This window comes from Gossypium arboreum, chromosome 3 (genome assembly GCF_025698485.1).
Source record: "Gossypium arboreum isolate Shixiya-1 chromosome 3, ASM2569848v2, whole genome shotgun sequence".
In the NCBI taxonomy this organism is placed as follows: domain Eukaryota; kingdom Viridiplantae; phylum Streptophyta; class Magnoliopsida; order Malvales; family Malvaceae; genus Gossypium; species Gossypium arboreum.
The window spans coordinates 124,556,219-124,560,591 of NC_069072.1; the positions used below are offsets into that span (position 1 = coordinate 124,556,219).

Consider the following 4,373-nt stretch of genomic DNA (forward strand, 5'->3'; position numbering starts at 1 on the left):
ACCTCCAAAGTTATCTCTTGAAGCCATAGTAGAGAGGTTGGCCATTAGTAACGAATAGCTCCAACAAGAGTCTGAGGTGCACTTCCAAGAAATTGATCAATAAATAAGTAAGTTAGCACTTACGGTTAGTCGTTTGGAGAATCAAGGAAAATTATCATCTCAAATCGAGCTGAACCTACGTCAGAATGCAAGTGCAGTGACTGTAAAAGATGAAACATAGTCAGAACTAGTACCTGGCAGGAGTCGTGACCATCACGTTAAACAAGAAGTCGAACTAGTAGCTCCCATTGAGCCGGCGCCTCATATTACCTCCCCCATACCCTGGAAGGCTCGCCCAAGTTAAAAAGGAACGAGAGGAAAAAAAAAATCCTTGAGACATTCCGGAAGTTAGAAATTAATATTCCTTTACTTGGTGCAATTAAATAGGTTCCACACTATGCAATTTTTTTGAAAGAATTATGCATCGAAAAAAAGAAGCTTCAAGGAAACAAATAGGTGAATGTGGGAGAAAATGTTTCTGCAGTGCTACAAAAGAAAATCTCGTATAACTGTAAGGACCAAAGTATATTTTCTATATCCTGTAAAATAGGTAATATTGACATAAATAAGGTCATGTGAGATTTGGGAGCGTCTATTAATGTAATACCTTTATCTATTTTTAAATTGCTAAGCACAAGTCCTTTGAAAGAAACAGGGGTGATTATTCAATTGGCAGACAAGTCATACGTATATCTAGAAGGGGTGTTGGAAGATGTCCTCGTTAAGGTAAATGAACCAATTTTTCTTACAGACTTTTACATCATCGATATGGATGACGACTACTCAAAAAATGCTTCTGATATTCTACTCGAGAGACCATTCTTAAGTACCGCACGTACAAAGATTGATATTCGAAGTGAAACTGAAGTGGTAAAATTTAATGCTTATGAGGCGATAGGCCAACCCAACACAATGTCGAATATTTCTAGTGTTGATATTATTGAACCACTAATGAAATTTCATTTAGAGAATAATGAAGAGGATGGGCTACAAATTGTACTTTGCAAGAGTTTAGACCTCAATACGATGGGTAAATTGGGGGAGATAATGATGTTCAGAGAACCAATTCATGAAACTGTTGTTCTATTGGAGACTCCATAAGTTCCTAAAAGTCAAGGTAAATATTTTGAACTGTCGTATTCTAAAACTAAACTCTTACTTTCTATTTTACAGGCTCTAGAACTAGAACTCAAACCGTTATCGATAAATTTAAGTATTCCGATAGAAGAAAAGGCAAGCACAAACGAAAAAGATCAAAAACGCTTAAATCCACCAATAATGTAGGAATCTAGGAAATACTTCAAGGACAATAAGAAAAGGTTGAGATCTTTCTACGAGAACTTTCAAGTGCACATAGTAGAAGAATTAATTCTCGAGGAACCAAACGAATAACACTCAGGTCGTCGAGCTAACGACGTTAAACAAAAGCACTTTTTGGAAGGCAACCCACATTTATTTTTTATTTGTATTTAATTAATTTAATTTTGAATTCTAGTTTAATTTTAGAATTAAATAAAATATTGTTTAATTAATTTTCTAGAGTTATATTTCAAGTACACGAACCGCTCGAAGCAATAAAGTCTTTCGACGAAGACACGATCTGACTACTAGAGAATAAGAGTGGCAACCACCTTCTACTGTAAATGAATGACTTCATCGTATTGAAGTTCGCTTGGAAAAAATGGAAGCCAACATCTCAAGCATCTACATACTACAAAGCGGTCTCTCCAACCATCCTTCAACCCATTGAATATACACGGGAAGTACACTTTGCTTCAACTTTTATTATTCTTTTTGCACATTGAAGGCAATGTGGGCTAAGTAGGGGGATCATGCCATACTTTCTTTGTAACGGCCTAATTTTCAGTGGTGTCGGAAATGGTGATTTGAGATCACTAAATTCGACAAATAAGATTGAACAAGATAGTAATTTAATATTTATGAGTCAAGTAAGAATTTAGAAGAATTTGTGAAATGGTGAAATTAGTGAATTAAAAGAATTTATTAGGTCAAACGGGTCAAAAATGAGGTATCGAGACCTCAAAGTTGAAAATCGAGCTATAAATATTTTTATAAATATTTATGGAGTGTCATTGAGTTTGTATTAAAGTTTCCTTAGAAAATTTTAACGTTTGGATGGCTAATTAATTGAAAAGGATTAAATTGAAAATAGCACAAAATTTGTTAAATTGTGAGTAAATAGCTTAAGTATTTAAAAAGATGGATTTAAAGAGCAATTAGACCCAAAGGTTAATGGCTGGACGGTTTGGGTATGAAATAAGCAAGAAAACAATGTGAACAAGGGCAAAATTGGAAATAGATAAAAGTTAATAGTTAAATAATGATGTAATTGAAAAATCTAGACATTTTCTTCATAATTTCTCAGCCAAAACGCCATAGAAGGTCTGGAGAAATCTGGTTTTCATATTTTTACATCATGTGAGTCTAATTCTTGCTTTTTCTTGATAATTTTTATGTTTTTATGACTTTTACAATTAGGTCCACTTGTAGAATTCATTAGTTTTTGATTTTATGGGTGAAATTGGAAGTTACCCTGGATGTATAAGGGAATTTTATGATGAATTATTATGAAATTTAAGTTCTAATTTCATATTAAGGTGGTTTTATTAAGTGATTTTGATAGGAAATGATATTTAGGACCTAATTGTGAAAAAGTTGTGAATTGAAGGTTGCTGTTGAAATTCAGAATATAAAAGGTTTTAAATAGTTTATAATGATAAAATAAAGTGTTAATTGAGAAAAATTAGTTCAATTGATGGGTGAATTGAGTAGGGACTAAATTGTGAAAACTGTAAATTTTGGGGTAAAAGTGCAATTTCGAAATTTGAACAGCATAAATTGTGAAGTGAAATAGAAATCAAATAAATGCTAATGAGTAGAAATATTTTATATTATAGATCAAGAATCCAAAGAAGAACGAGGAAAAGAAAAAGTTGCGGAATAGTCCCAAAATTTCAATATCTTCTACAAATTAGCCGGGTAAGTTCATATGATTGAAATTAGATGTTTATTTGTGAATGATTGAAGTATATAATGTGTTATTATATACGAATTTGTTGTGGGATTGTGTAGATTTTGTTAATGAAAGAATAAATGTGGAAATGCAAATTAGGAAAAACGCAGGATTGAGTACGTTCGTATCGTGACGTGTGATGAATTGACGGATAAGACCATGGTTGTTCCATGGCAAAGTGTGAAATGTAGGTATGGTATCATCCATACTGAGTTGTGAAATGTAGGTATGGTATTATCCATCTTGAAATGTGAAATGTAGGTATGGTATTATCAAATCCATCTTGAGTTAAGAAATGTAGGTATGGCATTTCCCATACCGAGTTAAAAAATGTAGGTATGGTATTTCAATGAGGAAAACCATACTGAGTTGTGAATCGTGGCATTGAGCAACGCGTACTCAATTTAAATAAGCCGTTTCCTAATTTGATTATAAGAAATAAAAGAGAAGTGATCCAAATGAAAGAGATTGAGTAGTTATTCTTGTTGAGCTCAACTATGTGAATTATTATAACAATGGTTGTGAATCGCAGGAAACTTTAGTAAATGTTTTGGTATTGTTTGGAAATATTATGTTTGGTAAGCATTACTTTTAACCTATGAACTTACTAAGTTTCAATAAGCTTACTTGTGTGTGTTTAATATTTTTATGTAGATTGACTTGAAGTGAAGTGGGTAGATCGGATCAACACAACAAAGCACACTATCCAGATCAATTCCGGTAGCTTTTGTTTTATGTTTGAAGATTTATATGGCATGTATAGAGTTTGAATGAATTGAAGTAAAGATGTTATAAACTAGTTAACAATATTTGTACTAAAATAGTTTTCGGTAAGTAGCAGTAGTTTGACTTTGAAAAATCACTAAAAATAGTATAAATGGAATTAAATAATGAATAAATTATGGAATCTAATATCGATGAGTCTATTTTCATATGGAAGAAGCAAAACAGGTATATGAGCTATATTTTATGAGATGTTTAAATTTTTGTGAAACAGGGCCAGAGCAATTTCTGGATCCCCTGTTCTGACTTTGGAAATTCACCATAAATTTTACAAAGATAATTAGAAGTCATACTTTATATGTACAGATTCCTTATTGAGTCTATTTTTATTAGAGACAAACGGCATAGTTATTGAAGCTCTGTACAGAGAGATATCTGATTCGTAATACACAAAGGTCAAAGTAGTCAAACCCTGAAACAGGGGAGATTTTAAATAATAAACTGTACTAATTGGCTTGACCAAAAATTCTAGAAAAAAATTGGTAAGTAGATATATGAGTATAAATTTAGAGAAAAT

General features: G+C 32.2%; 1 long non-coding RNA gene across 1 annotated transcript; it reads left to right on the forward strand.

The window, feature by feature from the left end:
- The first annotated feature begins 2,908 nt into the window (after nucleotides 1-2,908).
- On the forward strand, nucleotides 2,909-3,985 carry LOC128290157 (uncharacterized). Its single transcript, XR_008279797.1, has 2 exons — nucleotides 2,909-3,039; nucleotides 3,728-3,985. It is a non-coding gene; the product is annotated as an uncharacterized LOC128290157 (long non-coding RNA).
- Nucleotides 3,986-4,373: the final 388 nt, after the last annotated feature.